Source organism: Polyergus mexicanus, unplaced genomic scaffold (genome assembly GCF_030449975.1).
Source record: "Polyergus mexicanus isolate NDT 795.1 unplaced genomic scaffold, iyPolMexi1.0 SCAF_12, whole genome shotgun sequence".
Lineage (NCBI taxonomy): Eukaryota > Metazoa > Arthropoda > Insecta > Hymenoptera > Formicidae > Polyergus > Polyergus mexicanus.
Window position 1 is genome coordinate 4757725 of NW_027223332.1, and position 26118 is coordinate 4783842.

The 26118-nt window shown below is 39.7% G+C and overlaps 1 protein-coding gene across 3 annotated transcripts in view; it reads right to left on the reverse strand.

Moving 5' to 3' along the window:
* The window catches only part of Sox102f (transcription factor Sox102F), a 150194-nt gene that overhangs the window by 82020 nt on the left and 42056 nt on the right, over positions 1 to 26118 (reverse strand). For all 3 annotated transcript variants that reach the window (XM_070304700.1, XM_070304702.1, XM_070304701.1), the window contains one exon: positions 23408 to 23503. The gene's annotated coding sequence lies outside the window, so the exon portion shown is untranslated. The remainder of the gene's footprint in view (positions 1 to 23407; positions 23504 to 26118) is intronic.

The following is a 26118-nucleotide window of genomic DNA, read 5'->3' on the forward strand; positions in this document are numbered from 1 at the left end:
GATGACATACAACGATCGTTAACCCGTAATCTTGAAAAATTGTGTACTTTTTATGACAAAAAAATTGTAGTAAATTATGGACGCGTAATAGTTTAGGTTTTGAGTTGACTTGTGATATAACTCGATTTACAGAATTTACAAACGAAGATTTCGTTTCATACCGTTAAGATACAACGCTTGTTTTATTTCCTCGCGAATGTAATTGACTTATTCAAGGCGTAGCGGCAATCGCGAAAGCGACACGATTTATTTCGCGCGTCAGATATATTACGCGAGTCATCGGTCGCGCGGCAACGGACAGCAGCAATGACACGTCAGTATCTCGCAGCATCCATGGACGCAGAGACGACGAGGAAACGTCATCGGCCGCCCGGGGCGGATCAGCGCGTATATTCGTCGCGGTCAGCTCCGCGCGACCGTCCTTTTCCCTTAACGATTCGCGTGTCGTTTAATTTAATTTGACGATCGCTCACGCGCGCAAGAGAGATAGGATATTATATCTCGCATTTTCGAGCATTCGCGCGCGGCTCGTCCATCCGTATCTCCGTATCTACCTTTGCCTCACGCGCGCTGCCATCCTCGACGACAAGACATTCTCTCCGAGTTTCTTTGTTCCATTTCTCTTTCCTCTCTATCTCGTATAGGCTGTTTGCAGACACCAAGCGGCTATTACAATATCTTTCTTTTCATCTTTCTAACGCTACGACACACTCGTAGCTACGAAAATCACGACTATCGTTTAGAGATCTGCTTCGGGGGACAGAGAATCTCCTATTGCGCGCTGTTAATTATGTATGGAAGCTACAGCGCTCGGTTATACGACGAAGATCTTTCTCTCTGTCTCAGTTTCTTCGTAAGGTCAAGCGCCTCGAAAGAAAAATATACGCCGTTGTGCTAGCGCTGATTTTTGTGTGTGCGAATCGTTTGAATAAGTTTCACTTAAAAAATTATATCGTGAAAGCACGCCGGTGTAACAGAATTGCTTTCGTCCATCTCGTTAGCAGTGGTGCACCTGATTCTCTGCCAATCGCTATTTTTGGAGTGATTTCATTTACCGCGAGTCATCTCGCGCGCATGCAAACAAAGTTACGTAACGATAAGACTGCTATTTAATTTTGCATTGATTATATGTATAACTTTACGGCTTAATATTGATATTCTTTATATAATTATCTTTCTAATATAAAACTTTTTAATTAAAAAAGAAAAAAAAAATTATAAGAAAACTTAATGTGCAATATTTCTTTTTCTTTCCCCCGAAGATCAGATTTTTGGCTTATGAATTAAGATTTAATCTTTGTATCACTCTTATTATTGATTAGCTAGAAAGAATTTGTTATACTAGAGATCCGATGCGAATTACATCATTACACGAAATTCTTAACAATAATACAATTACAGTTATAATACAAATAAAATATTTTAATAAAACATTTTTCAATCAGTCCATTTTAAATGACCCCGGAAAATCTTTCTCTCTTGAAAGTGCGGTATCCGAATAAGAGCGTTTTCATTGTCAATAACTCTATCCGATCATTATGTACTGTCAACGGTTTGATTTAGATAACTATTTGCCTATTTCGTCTCGCAAAGTGAGAGCTTGCACGAACGAGATTAAAAAGAGAAGTAAAAACGTCAACGGCGTTGCGCTTTTTCCGTTTCGTTATCGCATCGATACTTTCTTTCAAGGTCGTACTTGACGGAAATCATTATTTAGAAGCGCGCACACAACGTCGTACGGTAGTACGCAATAGTAGTGCTTGTTGATACGAAGACATTTCCTCATTGCTGCCGCGTATACCGTTGTTCGATAAGCGTAATGTGGAACGCGTGCGTAGATAATTGGAAAATCGACGCGATGCAATCGAGACACTTAGCGGTCTTTACATACGCATACAGTGATCGATAACGGTAAAACGATGCATCGGCTTTTACGCCGGCAACATTTTAATATCGCGAATCAGAGAGTGCTGTTAAAAATTCTCACGCAGAAATTACGCGCTATTAATGAAAATTGAAGAAGGATTGAAGGTGTTACCGACATTCGAGTAATCGAGTGTAGAAATATTTAAATTGTGATAATGATGGAATAGCAATCTCACAAGTGTAGTTACGAGTTTATCCACTCGTAACTAATGATTTGATTTCATATTCCGTTAGGGTACAAGCATATAATTACGAGATATGAATAATTTTTGAACAGTTTAAGAAAATCCGGGCTTAATATAATATTATGTATTGAATATAATAAAGAGACGAGCGCTCGAGATGATTAATATCCGCGATCACGCGGTTGATGGAAGCAATTTAAACAATTTTGTTTCATTTTCACTGAATTTCTCAGCCGCTCGCGCGACGCGAAATAAATTTAATAGCGCATAACAACGTTATGAGGAGAGGAGCGCGAGATAAATAGCAAGACTGAGGACGCATCTGTAACTTCGGCGACCAAGTATACGAATAAGTGGCAAGTTCGCGCGAAGCTTGACGGAAGCGGTGGCACAATTTAACAATGTAAATTTAGCTTTCAGCGCAATGCTGTACGATACGCATAATGTAGGAGCCGCGAATGTAGGAGTATATTGCGCGCTTACGAGTGAGCGATTGCGCGCGCGCCGGTGCATCCGTCTCCGAGATGGCATAAGCGCACGCGCACCGGTCCTGCGCTGCTAACATATAATAAATGCACTCGCATAGCGTCTATCGTATACATAGTGACTCGCGGCATCCGGCACGGCATCGGATATTCGTATCGTATATAAGTATGAGGAATGAAAAATTTCGACTGCCACGCGACGTTACCGACGAATCGCGAGCCCGATCACTTGCCCTTAATTATCGTTGCTCCGTACCGAACGATGACACTCCCTACCCCTCCTTTCCGGAATCTTCCAGTACCCCCGCACACACGTGCACTATTTCCGGCAGAGGATGTGACCGACTCGAAATTAGAAACCAGAGTGAGTACCGGATTGAGCTAGGTCAGGGCCATCGTTTCGACCGACGGTTCGATTTCATGATATACGAAAAATTCGATTTTTTTTTACAGACACGTTGTATGTATTAATTGTATGCATGATGAATGTACGACATAATACAATACTATCCTTCGAAGATATTTAAATAATAAATCTAGGAAACGAGTTTTCAGGGTTGGGAAGTAACGCGTTACTTGTAACACCGTTACCGTTACAGTTACTTTTTTTCGGTAACTGTAACGGTAATGGCGTTACAAATTTTATTTGTAACGGAAAAAGTAACTTCGTTACATTTTTCGGTAACGAGTAACGAATTTAACAGTTACTTTTATCGTTACTTTTTTCAAATTTTTTGATTTATTTAAGATATTATTCTTGCTATTGTGCGTGATAAAATTTTTATCTTAACCGTAAAGCCGTAAGCAAATCGACCAATTAGCATTCTTATTATGTTATAAAAATGCTTGAATGTGATTGATCAACTTATGGCTCTTGCAGACCAGTGCGATGACGCGACGCGCGATATCCAATGAGAGCTTTATCTTTTCGGAAAAGCAGAGCTCTCATTTACTACCAGTTCTAAGTACCTTGCAACGAAAATTAGAAAATCTCAATAAATCTGACCTTATAGATTGCCATTCATTAGTTGAAGCTATTCAGCAAGGTTTAAATAAAAGGTAACTTATTAATTTCATTAATACATATGTTATTTAATTTTAAATAAGGATTTAATTGAAAAATATTATTTTATTTTAAACTATTGATTCAAAAGTATTAATTTCAATAAAACAAACAATGTCGCTTAATTTACTATATTTGATTTTAAATTTCTTACAATATTTGAAACAAAAGAATTAATAATAGCAGCATGTTTACATCCAAAATTTAAGTTAAACTGGTTAACCGGAGAAAAAAGAAAACGTGCTGAAAATTACTTGGAGGATTTATTGGGAATCCGATCGACTGAAAATTCTTCAAAAGCTGGAAAATCTGACGATCCCGATGATTTTTTCATTTTTGAGCAAAAAACGGTGCAAAATGAATCTGAACAAGAAGAATTGCAACGGTTTTTAAAATCAAATAATTGTAATATAGAAATGTTAAACGACTATCCAAAACTTAAAAAACTTTTTATTAAATATAATACAGCTCTACCAAGCAGTGCATCTGTAGAAAGAATGTTTAGCATCGGTGGCTCTGTATTAACACCACAAAGAGGGCAATTAAATGATGATATTATGGAGCAACAAATTTTATTAAAATTTAAAAAAGAATTTCGATAAAATTTAATCATTTATTTTGTAATAAACCTTGAATGAAATCTTGCTTACAATTTTTTAAAAGTTTTTCTTATGCAAAATAATTTATTAGTTTGTATTGTAAAAAAGTAACGGAAATTGTAACGACTCGTTACTTTTTAGTAACTGTAACGGTAACGAGTTACTTTTTAAAATTAGTAACGAGTAACGGTAACGAGTTACTTTTTAGAAAAAATAACGGTAACGGTAACGAGTTACTTTTATAAAGTAACTTTCCCAACCCTGCGAGTTTTACAATCATCGGTTGTGGTGATTCTTACAAGTCATGTGTCATACAATGCATCAATCTCTGCGCAGCATAATTTTATTCAAGATGAAATTATCAAGAGCGTATAAAATCACAATTGCATTTGACAAAATAATCGAGAATATATTACTATTTATTAATGTATCCGTGACTTTTTATAGCATTGATCCAAATTTGCATGCCAAATTTATTGTTATATAATTTTAATGAATTCCCCTGCTAAGATTGTGAAGATATACATATTATCTCGCTAAAGAGAAAGATAATGAATTCTAAATCATGAACAGCGTTTCAAACGGCCGCTTTTGTACCTATATATACACGCATATATTTCAGACAATAATAATTTAAACATGTGTGAGCCATACGTGCTCGCGAAGAAAACTCAAGGATAGATAGACATAACAGGCATTTGAGCCACGAGGCTGTTCGATTATACCTTCGAGCTTAATGTGAAGCAGTTGCGCCCTAAGAAAGATGTTTTGCTTTCAGAGATAATGGTAGAGTTGACAACACGTATTTCCGGTAGTTGTTTTTTTAGTTCGAGATATTATGATTGCCCTTGTTATACACGTAATAAACAAAATAAACTAACACTGTTGCATTAAAATTTAATTTAGAATTTCTTTTATTATTTTACGAACATATTGTTACATATCTAGCAAAGAGTGTAAAAGATTATAAAAAATCGATATATTCGTTAAATATATTTTATAACATAAGTTTAATTATATAAAGAATCAAAAAGATAACAGAGGTAGTAGTTCGTAATACGTTAAAATATCCCGTCCCCTTACATATTTATTTATCCCTTGAGAGAAATTATCGAGCAGCGTATCCGACGGTCACGTTGTATAGACCTTAATTAAGATTACAATTAACTCTCGATAATTCGTGCGCGCGTGTAATCACAGTTTCGGATCTTCGGGCGAGTCCGATGGTTCGTGATGCGAGCGAGGCGGACAGGAGAATGGAGAACAATTCCTTAATGGGTTGCTTTAAAGAGCAATGATCGCATTGGAAACCGGGACTCACAATTTCTCCCCGCTTTCGTTGCAAGCTAATGACTATAAGATCCTGCTTGCCATTCGAGCGCGTCGTTATTTTCAATCGTCTCTAATACGCGAGATGCATGCTCTTACAACTCATATTATACTCTTACCAAATGCCATAAATCGTTTGAATATGATCTCGTAATTTTTGCGCGCGAATACATAAACCAGCGAACGCTATTATTACAGAAATTGCATGCGCGATTAGGTCAGATTTAAATCTAAAACCAACAACACGTGTAAATCATCAAATCGAACGAGATAAATTCTAAACTCCATTTCCACAAGTTATCTAACGGCACAATTACATCTGTAATGATTGCTTCATGACGAATCTATCGTATATACCATGACCCAAAAAAAGCTTACGCTCCTGCTCTATTATTTTTCTCAATAAATTTTCGCATATAGAGACTTCGGAACGAGCCAGGAACAGCGAGCAAGGGCATAACGCGGGAACGAGAGCAGCGAAGGGATAGTGAGCGGATAGATACGGCGGAACGATGGAAGCCGCGCGCGCTCCGTGGAGAGGGGGGGGGGAGGGGGGAGGGGACGGGGAGGCGAATAAATACTCGGAGATGTAATCGCCGAAGGAAACAAGCGGTGAGATTGTTCGGCGAGAATAATTGAAAGCGCCGCCACTTGAGCTTCTCGTTCCCATTCCCGGCGGCTCCTGCCGTCGACGCCATCGGCTCTTACAACCGCTCTTGACGCCGCGCGCCGGTTAACGTTACGCCCGCGGAATGCAGTCGCGATCCCGCCGATCGCATCTCTCGGCCGTTGATCGGCGATTCCTAATGTATGCGTAATGCCCCGGGGCCGATCGCCTGTCCTCATTAACGCCTGGAACGGCCAGCTTGGTCGAGAACGGAGAAACGGTCTATAATCGACGCGTATATAACGCGATACGGCAGTTTCCGCGAACACAGATGTAGACCTCATGCTTTGTCTCCTTCTCTTGTTTGCGCAAAGAAGAAGAAAAAAAAAATTTTTTTGAGAGATAATCCTTTGTCTCTTTCTTAGGTTGTGAGACTCGCTTTATTAAGGTGAGAAGATATGAAATGTATAGAAAAACGTTATTTTCTTCTTTAGATAGAGTTATATATTATATATGTAAAATGTGCTTAATGTGAATATAATAATGAAATTGGATATAATAAAAAACATATATAGAGCAAATTTAATGAGTTCTATTTAGTAAAATTGTTGCGCTTCTTCAAATATATACCTTATGACATAATTTTCATCGAGAAACTCCGAACGTTGAAAACGTTCCACGTACACAACGATATATGGTATATGACTATTGTATATCTCGGAGAATCCTAAAGTTTTAATGAAATCATCAAAACTTTCGGTTTTGTGACAGATTACAAGTGGATAATCCGCGGCGCATTTAGGAACACGATGAATACAGATGCAATAAGGATCAAATCGCGTCTCTGACGAAATACCATAGAGACATAAAATCGATACGTGTTTGCCGATAGTCGGTTTGAAACCGCAATTAAATCCGCTTGCATCAGCGATTTTAAACAGCATTCGGAACAGATTCTAATGTCAATCTTAATAACGACGCCTAAATAAATAATATTTAATTGTATGTACAAGCGATACAAAATTCATACATGTCATTATAATATTGTATTTGAAAGGAAACGTAAAGGCGATATTCGATTCACGGAGATCGACGCTAAAATGTTCCAAAATAGAAAGCAGCTTCTCTCGCGGGCTGCCATAATCGTACATCATCCTTTTATCCGCTCGACCTATTCCTACAAAGTAGACGATCCGCCGCATAGCACCTAGACTGCTCGACTTTTTGGGGTAAGCTTCAATAATACAGCCGGTGGGAAATTGTGATCGAAGGATACTATTGGAAAGCGATACCTTAGCCGAGCGCTTGAATAAGTGATGGAACAATATTTTTAAAACGCCTATAATTCGTGGGCCAAGCCTCGCGCCTCCGCCCTACGGCGAACCTGTATTTATCGGTCCGTGGAGTATAGAGACGCGGCCAAGAAAGAAGGGCGATCATTTATGTCGGCGGGGTCTCTCCGCCAAGAGTCTCCGTCGCTTTTTACTCTACAATCGGCGTGCGAGTCGAACCGCAGGATTATTGCGGCCATTTATCGGCGCCACCTAATGTTTTAGTAACGATGTCCGGCGCACGTGCGCCTATCCCTGTCGGAGTCGTTCTTCTGGTTTACGGTATAAAATTTCGTTGGTAAAACCCTCCGGAGAGCAGCCGGGGTCACGTGCATCGAAGAATATATCGGATGGTTTAAAAGTAAATTCGTTTCTCGATGCAATGTGACGGGAAAGAATTCATTTTTAAGCCGCGTACGATCGATACAACGAGAATATACAATTTTAAAGAATAATTTACACAATTAACACATGTATACGTTTTATGCGATTCCGATAAAACAAAAATTTAGAAAAAAAAAATTGACTCTGATTTTGCCAAAAAATTTGCCATTAAATTATTTCACCAGGTACGCTCTCGCGATACAAACGTATATCTGTCATATGATCAATTGTATATATTAGTTGTACAATATTCTCGCAATATACGATTTTTTTTTTGGCAAACACCGTGCGATTGCACGAATAAGGCTATCTCGCTGAAACACATATGTACCAATGTTTATATCAGAGAAACCGTTGTGAGCAAACCGAATAATCCTGTACGAGAAAGTAAGCAATATTCAATCGGAGAATATATATATCGGCCATACATATGCAAATAGCCAAGTGGCACGTGGCACTGATTTGATGAAAATGTCCGTTTGGCGATCCACTGTTCGTTGATAAAATGAAAGAATTTATTCGCCGCGAACAAATAATGCTCGTTTCTACTCGGATTACGCGATACTTGAAATTCTCGAGATTTTACGACGCGGACTCGACTCGGCACGTTTAAAAGGTGCCAGGTCGTTCTCACGGAATCGCCGGAACGGCATAGGGGGCTGCAATTCCACCCATCATCCAGGGAGCGTATAGCGCACGTGTAGCGAGACACGAACTGTCTCTCGCGACCGTCACGAGATGCGGTATATCTCGTTAAAACTCTACCGTCCGGCCGTTTTACGATTTCGATCGACTATAAAGCTTATCTAGCTTTCTATTCGATTGGTATGTATAAAGGCGGATGGACCGACTACTTTCTCGCGCCCGCATTGGATTGTCGTGAAAGCAGGACGCACTTCTTGTATACTCGCCACGCGAGTCATCGTCTTCATTGTACGTATCTACTTCCCGTTGTGTTTTCTTGGTTGGACAGGCTGCTGGTATTCGTCGAAATGTGTTTTGCCGTTTCTACAATCCTTTTCCTAAATTTAAGCAAAAGGCTTTACCGCGTATATAGCAAATGATTAGGAAACTTTTTGTCATTGTGTCAATTTTTAATATATATATATATGTGTGTGTGTATGCTTTTCCTGAAAATTCTTTCGGTAAGTTTTTGTTCGATCACAGCGATGAAATTAAAATATGGATAATTATTGGTAAGACGATTTGAAATCTTTTTGCTCGATCGTTCGTGCGCTATAATGTATCTACAAATCTGTTATAATTTCCCTATATTATACATTATGTCAGCTACTAATGATTAATCTCGCGACTCGGCACTATTTGTCTTTGCCCACCGAGCGTATAATTCTCCGATGTTATGCATGAAACATAATGCTAATTGGCGCTCATTTCGCGCTACCGCCTCTTGTTAAAAGGCGGTGTATGCGCGCCGCTGCCGCTGCCGCCACGGTGAAACCCGTTCGTACACCTGCGCGGCGGACCCATTGCATATCTGGAATCCCGTTTGGGCGTAACGCGCTAACGTAAGGTCACCCGCGAGTATATCAACGTCTCGAGGTACGTCCGTTATATTGATTGCGAGAACACAGGATACCTGACCTGAAACCACGCGCGCGCACACGACGGCTTATGGCGGGGAGGAGGTAGCAAGCGCGGATTCCACTGTAGCGTGCAAGCGGAAGCCTTCATCATGATTATCATCATATCTCCGCTAGACATCAAAGACTTATCTTTCTGCCTGTCTCGATCTCTCTTTCTCTCTCTGTCTCATTCCCGTCTCCCTCCTCTCCCTTTACCATTCTCTCCCATCCTCTCTCTTTCCGTTTCATGATCCCGATCTCCCTTCCTCTGCCCCTTTTCCGTGGCCTTTACGCCCTTTCTCTGCCTAGCTCGCTCTCTGTATCCCCCGACGATTCTCTCCTTCGCTTCCTCGCCCTTTCGCCCCGCGCTCCCATCCTTCTGTCGCCTCTTTCTCTCCAAGCCGCGCGCGTGGCTTTGGGGTTCCGAGAGATGACCATTTATAAATTACTCCCGGCCTCCTTGATACAAATGCATCGGTTCATACGCGGCTAGTCCATTACGTAAAATTAATACATCGTTTTCTTACGATCAAGTACGTGAGAGAATGTTGATATAATAGTTACCGGTGCAAATGTTATTTTTCTTCGGTACGAATTCCATGGAGGACATTATTATTGATACATTATAAAAATAATAATGTATTACGGATTTTTGTCAATTGATTCGATGAAGAGAGAAGATAACGCGACGATTGTAAACTGAAGAAGGTAGAGAAATATCGAACGTACAGAAAAATAGTAGCCGAAAAGAACGGATCTAATCCATTGTTCGACTCGCGTGACTATACATGTTCCTCGCTACAGTTCTCAGTGTCTTCTCAGTTAGGTCGGAAGAATAATATTATAACGCAAAAAAAAAAAAAAGAGGGAGATCTAGAGAAGTAGAAACAGTGGAGGAGGGGTAGAGAAGGGAGGAGAGCGCGGGCCGAACACATGTTGCACACTCGCCGGCTGCTGGCTCCTTCGCTCGCGAGGAGAGAGTCTCTCTCTCTCTCTTTTTGACTTCTCTCGTCGCGACGCGTAACGTAAGACTAACAACACAATGGAAGCAACAGCTGCATGATAGATGGTAGCCGCTGGATCAACCGACCGACTGGCCGGCACTGCCGATTCCGAGACGCTCTTTCTTCGGATCCTGGGCCCTGATTCTTCTCTTGCGGCGCTTGCGGTTTAGATCTATCGTTAGCCATTTACTCGCGCGCGATTCGCAAAATGAATGACAGGAAAAGTACATTACGCGGAAATTCGATGCTTGTATCATAACTCGACGACATCGCGTCTCTCGATATACTCTCGTATATTTCGGCGTGGGTTTGGTTTATCGGCGGAAAAAGACCTTGTGCGAGACATCTGGTGGAGAATGTTCATCGATATGCGTCACGCCTTATTGTGGACCAATAAGGCTTCTCCAATCGCGAGGCGATTTCTCGAGATCCCTTTTAGCCAGTGATTTATGGAACAGATATGATTTACACGACGCGGGGAGTAAGTGGCGCGCTGCTGTCTATTGATAGACATGAGCGTTTTTCATATTACGTACGATAACGCCGAAATAATTCGTAAGAACGAAAATATCTTTTCACTTATCACGCGACTAATTCTTTCGCGGTTCTGCCAAGTTCGCAATATTTTCTTCGGGAGAAAATGTAGGTGATAATGTCTGGAATGATGTTTTATATGCAGCACGCGCAACGACGGTGCACAAGACATATCAGGTAATCACGTATGAGATATCTGTATCCATTTCGCATCAATACACACTAAACAACGAAGATTAAAATAATAGGAGCGCGTTTATCGATGAGCGCAATTTGCGTAATGGCGCGGACGGTGAGGCAGAGAATAATATGCGCGTATATAAGAGATACAAGGAGCGCGCTACCGTGAGCTCGCTTGCAGCCAACGCCAACACACGATGCAGCCTCCAATTAGCCTCTCATTGAATCTCGAAAGAGGAAGGAGCGGAACAAGAGGCCGGTTCTCGTCGCCGGTCGCTCCGTGCCCGCGTGGCCATTCGCGTACGCCATTGTCATCCATTTGTTCATACAAATCCCTGACTGTAATCGTTTAATGCCCACATTCATCGCGGCGGCATTGTGCCGCCACCGGTGCGTTAGTCCTTGGCACGCATGCGTAGTCGCGTCCTCCGACAAGGAGCTTAGGGCCTTAAGACGAGCTTCGTGCGACCGTACACAGCCAATGTGTGATATCGTCTCTCCTCCACCCTCTTCGATAAACCTCCGGAGATACACGTGTGCGATTATACACGCAAGAGAGATCCAACGTTCCGCTATATCGTCGAATTTGGGCTGCTCGTCGTCGCGCGCACCTCTCGCGACCAATTAATCTCCGCCGTCGGAAATTCTTCGCGGCTTAAACGGCGAATCCATTGTGTGATGTCTTCCTTCAGCGATTAGTGAGTGAATTGCTCACGTCTTTGAAGATTGATATCCGTGCCTATGTTTGTCCCTTTGATACAATGTATACGAATATTTCTATAGAATGTAGCGTGTACGTATTTTAGGAAAATGTCAATTGTATACAAATAAAATTAAATTATCGTATTAAATGCTTTATGACATTTTCAATCAATTTCTGTGTTAAGTATCCCTCATAATTTTATAAAAAGTTTATTGAAAAAATATCAATTTAATTTCTCTCGATTCAACCACGCGGAGTGATGTCTCAGTATCGATGAATTTATTACAATCACCTCTTCTCCCATTCGTCTCTCGTTCCTGCCACCGGTGCTCGGCTGTTGATACCGGCGTTATGTTTTCGAGATGCGCCACGCTCACAATGGATAATGCCTCGCGGGCACCGCGCTTTTAGCAGCAATCTAACGGCACTCAGTGCGCGCGCGCGCGCGCGTGTGTACGTGTGCGTATGTACGTATTGCGTGCGCACACAGGGGCCCCGGGACCTGAGATAGCGCGTTGACTGAATACCGCACGCACACCGAGCGTGCGAGCCCGTTGCCTCTTTGTGGAACGCTCAAAGAGCACAATGTCCATAGTCCGAAGCCGACAATGGGCCCTCCACAACTGGTTAATATCAAGGTTGTTTGAAGGGTAGCCCCTGATCGCGCTCGCGCGCGATGAGCGTCCGCGGTTGCCCTCCTTGTCGTTCCGTGATGCGCGCTCTCCCGAGAGTACAGCATTGTCTTATTGGCTGGAGGATAAGGTCGCTCCTCGGCGGACGTCGACCGACTTTGTCGCTCTCAGCGGAGTACGTACGTTCGGTCTGATGATTTTTAAGAAATTGCAAGGAAAAGAGCCGCGATGTCCCGATGATTTCTCCCGGCAGCTACGACCTCGCGCTTTCTAATGACACGTTACATTTTGCACTGTGTACTTTGCGCGCATCTCGCACCAATCGCTGTTATATTTTATTGACGAATTCTTAAATGTACGTGCGGATGATCTCTCTTTTGTAAAAATCGAGCATCTCACTTTTTTATGTTTTACTAAAAATATAATTATACAAATCGTTGTTCCAATAACGTCTTCCTATTCAGAAAGGCTTTTAATATCTACAGGGACATATATTCTTTTCTTATCGATTATTCCTATTTAACGTAAAAACACTCAAATCATTATCTAAATATCTGCGTGATAAATATTTACACGTTTGGCATATTGTCTGATTATGTAATCAATTGTATCGACGTCAATTGCCGAACGAATGCTTTCTTTCTCGATATAACTTCAATAGCATAATTTAACAAAAATGGCATTTACGTACACATCGGTGCACATTCGGCTCAATGGAAAACACACATACAGATCGTTTTGTCGATGTTTATAAGAAATACGTTGTCAGTTATCGCAACACTTGCGACTTATAATTGCAAGATGAAATGTTTAATTAATAGTTAAACAATTATGTACCCGATCAATTATGTATATTTCTCTGTATCTTGTGTTACCGTCGTTGGAATGTTATCAAACTCACGTATTGAAACTTACGCTCATGAATTTATATCAATCTAGTATTTTTAAATAATTTAATAATTGAAAAAAAATATTAAAATATTTCATATATTTCGATTGATATTTAGGTAGTATTGCTTACTAAAACATGTTCTCAGGAATTTTAGTAACCATGAGTTTGTCATGCTTCTTGCGATTCACTCGAATAGAAGGATACCAAGCGCAGAAGAGGACTAATTAAAAAGCATATGGTCCCTTTAAAAAGAAAACTCTCCGAGTTCTCTAGTCGATTTTGTAAACAACGAATCGCATTCGCGCGTACGTTAAAAGGGAGAGGAAACCAGAACGGATGATGAAACACGGAGACGCAGAAAGGGAGATTGTGTTCTCTAGGGAACAGTCAAAGCAGACGGTGTCCCTATAATGATGTTCTGAGCATCAAACCAAGAACGATGCTCTTTGAACGTTCGATGCGATGCTGCCTATGAACGCGGCGAGAATAATAAGGCCCGAAATTACCGTCGTATAATTCACTAATTTATTTCTGGATTTTAAAATAATACATTTCGCTACGATATATACTATAAATACATTTCAAATATTTTTGTACAATCTAATATCAAAAATTTAATTATTACATATTTGTAACAAGAATCATGTTCTTTGAAACTCATGATTATTTCATGATAATCTTTTGCTCTAATTGTAATTGATATATAAAATAAAAAATAATAATAATTTAAAGATAATTTCTCTCGAGACACCGTCATTCAAAAATAAAAAAAAAAGAAGATTATCGACATGCTTCTATTTGTTGTGTTTACTTATAATTTTTATATATTTATATTTTAGAAATATTTAATAATATATTAGATAAACGCACATACAACGAACGAGTTCCGTTATACATATATAACAAGTATGATTGAGTTACGGTCACCTGACCGCTACGACCTAACGTATAATAATGTCGAGATTTGAGAGCCTGTTTCGTGAGAGACAGTGCGGGGGTGTTACCGTTAAAGAAACGCGTCGCGTGCGTACGTCTTAATGCGTCTGAGTTTGAAATTGCCAGGTTCGCGAAAAAGCCTGCAATTATATGTAAATTAATGTAGAGCGGCGCATCATCGTTAAAGAGATCGTGAATTATGAAGTTACGATCGCGAGCGCGTGCTGCGCGAGGTCATACGTGGCCTCCGTGTTTAATTGACCTATCGTCTCGATCACTCCGCGCTTCAGCGAGTTCTTACTGAGTGCAAAGATCTCTTCTTTCCCGACGAATGTTTAAATATATCCAATTACGAATTGTCTCGGTCAAGTAGGTTTTATATAAGTATTGGAATACTAATATACATATATTTGAATAAAATATTGCGTTTATCCTATTAAAATAGAAATCTGTTTACAAGTTTCCCCAAATTACTTTTTACCAACTTTATATGAAAAACTTACATGTCCCCAATGTAATTTTCGATAATATTTTAGTTGATTTGTTTTCAATAATATAAGACGATTATTTTTGACCAATTTAAAGTAATTTGCTTTCTATAATTTTATCTCATATCGTGATCATTGTATATAGCAGGTAATTATGATCGAAAAGTGAAATCGAATTAAAAATGAAAACTCGCGTCTCCCGACAGCATACATTTGATGAAATAAAGCATGCCAAACTACAAATTACATCTCTCGCGCGATCGCTCCAAGTGTCTGGCAGCTACCGACCGGTTGTATACGGGGCTCCGAAGCACTCGCTTTTTCTTTTTTATTCCGCATCGCAGTGGTGTGGTTGCTATCGGAGAGAGAGAGAGAGAAGCGCGGGCGCCGCGACGCGCCGCATCGAGAGGGGACGACAGATCGGCCCATCCTCTCCCCGAGGGAGCAGCAATTTATAAATAATTGAGCCGAGTCCGGTAAAAAATGAATTACGCGTCCCTGTACAATATGAGGAGTTGCTTTACAGTAAAACGAGTAAGGGACCCGCGAGACCCGTGGCATCGTCGTAGACGCGATGCTGTCGCGGGGTCGCGCGGAAGCGACTACCGGCGAGGAGGGTGCAGCGACACCGATATAGAGGGAGAGAAAGGGAGACAGATAGGGAAACATAAGCCGCATCAATTTTGCAATTGGAGAATTTTATGTTCGCGCGGGCTCTATACATTATGGACAAGCTCTCGCCGCGACGTCTACCCACCTCGACCGACCGTTTGGTTCTCGGGCTTGCGTCTTTTCTCTTTTTTACTCGTGACTGGTGGCTGGCTTTCACTGGATTAGGGAGCGATAGTTTTTGTTTTCGCAGCTCGTTTTGCTGAATATTTAAGACTGGAGAAAATGAAGCTCGAACGTTGCGTATATATATTTCGCGAAATATGATACGAGTTCGATATTGCAATTTTTATTCGTTCAAAAATGACAATTGAACGTTGCATAAAAAAAGAGAATATCCCTTGCGTGTACACGTATTGTCCCTTCATGATTAATTAATTATTAGCATTATAGTTATTAATACGTGTATCAATTATTAATCCAATCTCTTTTAGCAATCACACACACTCTCACATCAGTCACATTTATTAAGCGATACGTACGTTAAGAAATCGTGCGTTTTTAAAGGTCACATATTTTTATTTGAGCAATTTCAGCATTAATAGGGCAATAAATCGCGTACATTTTTTTATAATCATCGTTGCATAATTAGCATAAATAATGTATTTTTAATGAATATTAGTTTAATATAGTGAAATATGAGTGTTAGAAAAAATGGAGAGACAGATCTCTATCTCACAAATCTTAGAGAACATGTAATATAAACGTGATTATTTATATTTATGGAATTGATGTATAAAATTTTATAGGTTGCTAATGTCTCTCTGTCTTTGGAACCAAATTCTAAAATATATGACTTTGTATTGTATTGCAACCGATTTGTGATTATCGAACGACAAGCTAACGTTCGAGTCGTTATACTCAAAATCTAAATAATTATAATATTATTATCATTAATATTATTAACACACGAATAAGGAAATATGCAGATAAAAGATTTCGCAAAAACTGGCTATTACATGAAATCAATTTATTTAATGTGCTACAATATACATCCATTTAATCCGTGATAAATGTGATAGCCGTGATATATTTAATGTATTTAAAATTTATACGCGATAAGATATTTGATAAAAATCAATTAACAAACTGATCGGAATATTTGAATAAAAAAATGCACTCTCTAGGATTTAATTATATTATGAATATATTTTCACGTTAAAAATCGTTTTGTGTAACTTGACCTGTGTTGCACACGTTGACGGAAAGACTGACTCCGTATTTTAATTCTTTCAAATGTAATCTTATAACGGAGAATATCTTCCTTCGTCGTTCGACTAAAATTAAGAAAACAAATATTACAGAAGCGCCGCGAGATAAAAGGAAAAGTAATACGGTGCAATTCGAAAGATAAAGTCGGTAATGCTTTTGGCTTCCGCGCAAACATCGTTTTAATCCCCATTTCAACAAAGTCCCAGGCATAGAAAGGACCGGGAAGTTATATCCCTGCAAAGAGAAACAGCGCGAAAGAGGCGTCGGGAAGGGAGAGGAGAGTAGCGGGTTGAATCGAGGCGAGTAATCAGGGAGACATTATTTTCCCTTTGAGACCTCCCATGTTTTATTACGAAGGAAAACGTATAATCCGCTTGTGCAATTCGGGCGACCGAGCTCGTCCCTGTTTCGTCGTCTTTAGTTCGTCGATCATTCGCAATTGACGTGCTCGATAGAATCCACGGCGCCACGCTCGAATACCGGTCGAGGGGGGTGCCCCGATCTTTAGCTCTCCCTCGAATTTATCGACAAGTACAACGAAGAAATGATGAAAGGATCCCGACGTGCAAAATACTGTAGCGAGAGAATTCGAAAAATATTATCCAACTGCCGATGACGCGAAATAAATTCCTACGTCGATTCTTGGGTGGATATGAATGATAGCGAAATTTATTCGATTAATTACGCGATACTAATTGCTGCTTTGCGACTCGTCGTAATTCGAACAGTAACGGTACCTACGTCAGTTTCGAGCTCCGGTTCGAATATTCCCCCGAGATCTTTGTCGCGACTGCGAGAGACGTGGAATTCTTATTCCATGGCGTTCCATTATACGCGCCGAAAAAAATATTGCTCCTTCGCTCTTTCTTTCGCGGCCTCGCTCATCGCCCGGAGAATAACATTCGCACTTTACGATTATGCCTGCCTACTTTTTTTTTCTTTTTTTTTTTTTTTGTCAAAGAGGCCGGGCTTTCTCGGCATCAACGGCAGATTCACGATTGGCTGTTCCAAGCACACACAGACCTCGATTAAAGTCGACAACAGCCACTATGGGGTACACGTTCAACGGCCTGTGAGTTCCGCATAAATCGAGAATTAAATAGACAAGCTTTCCAGGATCTGCATAATCTCGCGAGAGTGTGTTAATCCTGGGCGAGGTATTCTAAACAGCTTGGTGTTATACGTCGAAGAGACTACCAAGAAGATGCCCCTTGTAGCTTTTTTCATTATACCCGTGCAAATATATGCATTTAAAATAGTTTCAATATAAAAACGATAAATATAAATTATAATATGCAAATTGTAAATAAATATGCGAACATTATTTGATAATATTGTATTATAATGCTATTATTTGTAATTAGAATTTTTATTAAGCTACAATGAGAATATTTTTATATGCAACAATAGCATGATAATAAGAAATAAATTTTTGATCGTAATGAGTGGAAAAAATCGATATTGCAACAATAGCGACGGCGCGATGTTATTTTTAATCAAATATGTTTTGATATTTTTGAAACACCATTTGCGTCATTTGAACGACCATACGGTAACCGGATGTCATAATGACATACGCGACAAAGGCGCGTCTCAACTTCTTTTTCTTCTTCTCTTCCCCGCCCCTTCCTTGCCTCTGCAGTTTTATCCGACGATCGAGATTCAAATATATGAGCATGTATTATGTGTCATCGGAGGCCCGATATTCTTAAAGCACTTGCCGTTGCCAAAAATTTGAATTATCGTTAATAATTCTGGCGACGGTGGCTGTTACCCGTATTTCTGAGCACACGAATGACGCGATACCTTTTTGTCCGAGGAAATAAAAATTTTGCAATAAAGATCTCAGCCGCCGTGTCAGTGCATTCCGCGTTTCGCAAATATGTATAGCAGCGCGCATTTTGTCACATTTCTCTCGTACATTTCTTTTCTTTTTCAAAGACACAAATAAGATAGACGAATGTGGATTATTCCTGCGCCTCTCTTTTCCCCGATTTCTCTTTTCACGCAAAGCGACTTTAATATAATCGCGTAGAAGAAGGAGCGTCAAAGTTACGACCAATGCAAATGCCGGGGAAAATATCATTTTTCGCTAAGGTTTATACGAGTACACTGACAATGAGATAACTTGTCTTTGTGATACTGTCGCGCCCAAATTACTCCCAATTTAACGCGCTCCGCGCTTCGACCCGCTTTTCTCGTCGAAGAAACGGAGGAACGAAATTAGCGGAAGCGCATCGATGATTCGCATCGAGCATTCGCGATGCGCGTAATCGCGTAATCATCATTGTGTAAATAGCGCTCTTTTCCACCGTCAAAAATCTCGAGCTAAATCGTATAACATTTTATCATCGTCTTGGAAGATACGCTGATACAAGTTTATTGACAATTGCTAGATGGAACGATGATACTGGCGTAGCCATTACGATACTCGTAGCTGCGCGCTATTTACTTAACATTCCGCCATTGGTAGCGGCATGTCAATATCGCCGGATGCGATATCCGTATTCGGAAATGAAAACCGATGTTCGAGAAATCTGTGAATTCGCGTCACATCGTCGTACATAAAAATTTCTGCAATTTAGAAAAACAAAAGTAATTTTGATATTTTATAACATTTATAAATATTGCGAAACGGAATATTTTTCGACTTTCAAAGCGCGTAACGAACGCGGACGATTAAAATACGATAAAATCGTCTACCACGCGCGATCGAATGAAGATATCGTCGACAATTTTTTTAGTTGTCCGCAAAATAACAACCGTTCGGTGGCTATCCGTCAGCGATCGTCCAATAAATCGAACCGTGCACGCGAATTTCACGTTCTCTCGCAATGGACGGTAATTCAATTCCGTTTACGCAATTTCGAATGGCAGAGCGATCGACGATCCAACGGGTGTCCCGATTGTTCCCGATCGTTTTCAATGTTTCCTCGTCAAATCGTAACTCGTCCCTCGTCATCCTCGTCATCTAGGAAAGATTGTTGGAATGATCCTTTCGCCGAACCGGTCGTCACATGACGATTGCAATCTTTCACGCCTGACATCGAGGCAGTTCGTCGCCCTTGTAAATTGATCGTGCTTATGTAGCGCCGTAGCTGAAAGTGATCTGCTCGTTAAGTACCACGGGGCACCGAGAAAGACAGGTTGCGATCGAGAAAATAACGACGTTACCTCCGATATACGCGCGATTAATGGCGAAAGTCGCGATCGCGGCCGAGGAGTTTTGTTCTCGCTACATTTCTTGCCTTAAGTCAATCTTACGCGAGCAACGACGGAACTTGAACATTGCATAAGCTCACGGTAACTCGCTTCCGTTTCATCGTGTACAGTAGTAACATGGATCGCTGGATTGGAAAGCGAATTGTTAAGTAAAAACATGTTTCGCGTAATATATAAAATATCTGCTCATTATCGCAGTAGTTGATGGATTTTTTGCAACGGATACTATTTTGATTGAGGATATATCGTTCGTAGCAAATGATTTACTCTTATTAAATAACTGTATCGTTAAGTACGAAATTAAATACATATTGGAAAATTTGTTTGAAAATAATTAAAAGCTAACACTTTTTTTTTTTTTTATTCATCCGTCTGTTTTTTGAAGTTTAATTTATCAAACATTTTTAATTTTATTTCATCATTATATGTTAAATCAGATTTTTCTATAGATTTTAAACTCAAAAAAGCTTAATGATAATAAATATATGCAGAATTAATAATTAATATTTACTTTTGTGCAGCGTGCTTTTTTGCCAATAAACACTCATAGTTAAACTATGATTTTTACGTACCTAGTCGGTTCCATTCCAGTGATGACAGATAAGAAACTAAATGTTCGATACACAATGAAAACGCAGAGAATATCCAACAAAGTCACACCTCACTAAATAGTACTTCCGCTTAGATTGCACTCTTGGTCGCGTCCTGAAAACTACAACGCGCGGCAAATCATTATTCTCGCCTGATCCTTAGGATTGTACGCGAAGAAGTTGGGTCGCGAGCCGGATTTTTCGCTCCTGCGGTGGGAGAGCGCCACCCCGTATATATCGCCTGGGAAAATAAATCTTGTGGACACTCACCGGCGGGGAGACTGGACACTGGAGGCTGTCACCGGACACGGGTTGCAGCGACTGCAGCATATCGCGTGCGTGAAAGAGAGGACGGCTATCAATGGCTGCATTATACAATACTCGACGGTGATATATACGCCAATACGTGCTGGCCGGCGCGAGTGTGCGTACGCGCGCGCATGCATCTCGTCAAGTATGCGTGCACATGTACACTGACTGTTATACAAAGTCGCGTATATATATGTATAAATAGATACCACCGAGCGAAGTGTGCTGTTCACCGCGCGCGGCAGGTATTGCCGTAAGGAGAGGCTCTCCGGCGCGCATAACCCGTTCGCGCGCTCGCGAGCTCAAGAGACGGATGGACGAAAACGGCCGTGAACGACGAAGGGAGACGGCACGTTGTGCTCCACCCTGTTCTCGGTTTACTTTTCGACGAGCATTTCGCCGATTAGATATCGCACTTTTGTAAACATTGCGCTACGAATGGATTCGATTATTGTACGACACATCCTCACCTCTTTCTCTCTTTCTGATGTCTCTGCTACTCTCTTCCTCTCCCTCACATCTTTATCGCCCTTGATGCCATCATATATATATATGTACCTCGTTTCTGCTTCCCCTCCCCCCCCCCTCTCCCCTCTTTTCTGTCGCCATCGCAAACCCCCTGCCTCTCGCGTTCATTCTTCTCTTCTCTCTCTCTTTTTATTCTTTGTTCTGCATTCTCGTTTGATCTCACTCGACCGGATCGACCTGTTCACGTGTACACTCGCAATAACTATATCCAGCTTCGGTCTTTCTTTTTTGTCAGGCTCTTACGCAGCTTGAAAATGGATTGACTTATTGTAAAATCGTGTCCCGCCGTTCGTGATTGTCCGCGTGTGTCTGAATACTGTACTTAGCCCGAACATCAAGTATGCGACGAGTATTTTTCTCTCCGCTCATTTGCACTGCCACGTGCGCGATTCTACATAAATTCTATTTTTCATGTTAGCCGCCTGGAGCACAATCGCGCGTACTATATCGTAGTGTAGGTTTCAAGTAACGTACCTACCGCGTACGATTTGATCGATCACTCGCAAAAGCAATCGTGCAAAGTATAAATCAATTCGATAGCGTATCAGCACCCGAAGGTGTACAAAAATAAGATATCATAACTCTTTCTATCTCTCTCCTCTGTGCCTGAATGACAAATTTTTTTACCATTCAATTTTTCCTATCTTAATAACTTCATAGAACGGAATAAGATAACTTTAACACTTCAACAGATAAATGTCGATCTTTTTTGTTCAGAATAAAAATAAAGTTGAGAAAAGTCGAATGTTGTACCAGGTATATAAATATGAAACCGGAATTTGCCCATAGATGGTCCTAGCTGTCAATGTAGTTACCGTCAAACCGCGTCATTGGCGCCATTTTCTTGTTTCGACATCTGATAAAGATTTTCAACTCGCAACAATACAAGTTTCATACAATACATAGTTTTTAATAGCGTTGAACATGTCGAATTTTGTGCCTGGAAACAACGATTTGCGGACAGCATTGATTTTCCGTTACCATTTGAAGAAAACTGCTGCAGAATCGCATGGAATGCTTGTCGAAGCTTACGGTGAGCATGCTCTTGGTAAATCACAGTGCTTTGAGTAGTTTAAAAAATTCAGAAGTGGCGATTTTGACGTGAGAGACGAAGAACGTGGAAGAAGGGTGTGATCTATTACGAGCTGCTAAAACCTGGCGAAACCGTTAATACTGAACGCTACCGACGACAAATGATCGATTTGAATCAAGCTTTGCGTGAAAAACGACCAGAATATCAAAAAAAGCAACGCAAAGTGATTTTGCTTCATGATAATGCACCATCGCGCACAGCAAAACCGGTCAAGGAAACGATTGAGGCGTTTAGTTGGGAAATACTTTCGCATGCGGCTTACTCACCAGACTTGGCTCCATCCGATTACTACTCATTTGCATCGATGGGACACGCACTTGCCGAGCAGCGCTTCACTTCTTACGAAAATATACGAAAATGGCTCGATGACTGGTTTGCCTCAAAGGAGCAACAGTTTTTTTGGCGTGGCATTCACAAATTGTCAGAGGGATGGGAAAAATGTATAGCTAGCAATGGGCAATACTTGGAATAAAATATTTTTTATCATTTTCATACAATAAACGTGTATTTTCTATACAAAAATTCCGGTTTCATATTTATATAGCTGGTAGATGCTATGAAAATCCATTTGATGAGATTGTATCGGAAGCGCGGAGATTTCTAAAGTTTTAAAGTACTATTATATCATTACGTTATAACACGATTTCAATTGAAATACGCTTGTAATAAGCGCTTGTATGCAAGTTCAACAGCTCGATAAACGAGTACCGAACATGCTATGAACATGCTATGCAAAGATGTATCGCTAGGGGAATAAGTCGTATCGCTGATAAATCGCAGTGGTACTATAGTTAGACTGTACGCGATGATAGATTTCGTAGTTAAAGGTCTTTATGGGTTCTCCATTAAAGTCACATTGTACACGATTGGATAGCTGCATCCTGAATGAATAAGCACAATAAGCAGGTGTCATTCGTACTTACCAGCTTCGAATCTCCTTCCAGCTGATCGGGTTTTACGGCCGTATCGACCCCGTCCACCGTCGTACAATTATGGCAAACATCAGGAAGCGCACCATCCTGCGGACAAGACAGAAAAGAATCTTGGTCAGCTTGATGAATAATGCAAAACGTCATTCCGCGCAGTTTAACCTTTGATAGAATTTCTTGCGCGTAATACATTTCCAATTCTACAATATTTCTCTAATATTCTTACATAATCCATTTCAACTTTCATTACCCGTACGAGTTTTCTCTCGCAGCTTGTTCTCAAATCCTCTTAAATCTTTGACTCGATAGCACAGAACAGTTAGTAATACTAAAGAATAACGCAATAATCGAAAAATTTTATAATCATCTGATTGAATTCTACACAAAGCAAACTTAATTATTTTTTTTATTATTATAATATATGGATCTTTTAAAATATAATACATTTGTTTGACAATAAATATATATATATATATAACCGAGGCTAATAGCATGAGACATTAATTTATAAATATTAGCATCTCGTTGACTTAAATCAATTAATTCGCATTCGATATTATTACAAAATTGAAGTGAATCGGAATTGTTGATAGGAAGGTGGAAAGAATAAAATTCGAAAATAAAATCGAATAAAAGATAACGTACAGTCTAACAAAGAACACAATGAAAGAGAATCACATTACCTCATTCTTTTTCGCGAAAGAAAGTATAATTAAGTAAACGTAAACGTAGTTTCTTGATCAAGAACAAAAGCAAATTAATGTAGAGAATTTTAGCGATGAATACTTGTTAATGTTTCCCGATCTTAATCCATCCAGTGACGGGTAAAGAATGGCGGAGAGAAGAACAATTAATTTGCATTTTTATAGCAATATTAAACAACTACAATGGTTTATGAATTTTCGTAATTATAAGATAATGCAAATGTATCCTACATTATAATAGTCTCGACTTTAATGACTTTCATTCAATTAATGAGAAAAGAATACATTTCGTTAAATCTTCGCTATCTTCGCTTTTATTTAAAAGTCGAAAGATCGGCGATTTGCGGTTGGTTACCGACAGGTACGAAGGATTCTGGAAAAAGACAAAGGATGATGATGATTCAGAGGTAGGTGGAGAGAAGAACCTGGTAGATGACACGAGATTCCTACGAACGCGGGTACACTACGTCACTGTCTTTTTCTTCTCCGCCTCGCTACTCTCTCTTTCTCCTCCTGTGTTCCTTCTATGGTTTCGACTTGAAACGCCGGCATTCCTACCGCCGCATGGAATCCGACCATGTTAAATGAGTCTTGAGAAAATATAATGTTCACTAAACATTCTCCCCTTTCCATAATTTATAATCATATAAGAACTGTTTAAATATTTGAAAAATGCTTGAAGTTATATATTTCATTATAAATAATTATTATAAATTGTGTATATATGTATAATAGATAACGACAAAATGAAACATTTTATAAATAGTAATTCATTACAAAAGCATAATATCATTACAATTCTTTATACCAATTACCTAACAGAATCATCATGTTTTCGTCAGATACTTAGTCTTCACACGGTTATATCTTGAAACCTTCGACCTGATCAATTTTTTATTAATTTAAGATAATTGGATAATATATGTCATATTAATTTAATACAATTTAATTTGAAAGGCAGATCTCTCAGATTTCTTGCAAGCTATCTAAAATATCTGATTTTATAATGCGTTTTATAAAAACGTTAAAAACGTTTAATCACTCGATTTGGCGAACAGAAGCCGCCGATTTTTAGGCGTTCTTTTCTCGAAAACGGGTAGGACTGTATTTTTCTATTCGAGAAGATCGCAGGTAGCTCCCGCTCTATTAATAGACCGGATGATCAATTCGCAAGCGCGTCGAAGGGGTTTACCTATGGCACGTGGGCGTTCCCGGATGGCAAGCAGCTGTAAAGTCGTTAAGTAGCCACTTCGGACTTTAGAATCGGGAGGTGATGGATCATTAGCCCTGAGGATCTTTCCGTAACCTACGGTCTCTGTCGAGCCAATACCGGTTACATGCTTCGACAGAATACCGCCGTGAAGCGTGTAATCGTCCAGCCGAGTTTCAATCGTCCGTGAAGTAAAAACAACACTCGCGCGATCATGACATTGCTAAATTGTAACACAAATTTAATTTTCTTCAAAAATCAAAAGGCAAACTGCAATCCATTGGTCGATGCAGGATCACGTAACAATTTTAATACTGCTTGAATTTTCAACGATCATAAATTTTCCTTCATTTTTTATATTTCCGAAAAAAAGTGACTTATGTAATTATATAAAATCATATATAATTAAATATGATATGATCTTATCTTATATAATCATATTCGGCTAGACCTGATTATATATGAAATATATATGAAAACAAATTTAGCCGAATATGATTACATAAAGATAAGATCATATCGCGCCAAATTTCGAATATTATTATATATGATCATATAAAATTACATACAGTTATCAGATTTTTTTCAAAACAATAATTATAATATATTTAATATTTAACTAATTCAAGTCTATTTACATCTGACCATATTATATCATTTTTTTCTCGGGTTGTGTCGAATAAAAGGAACTTATCGCAAAAATATACGCCTGACCAATTAAATGAAAAGAAATATGTACAATAAAGATTAGAATACGCGTATAGAAAAATATGTATGACGATCGGAGAATA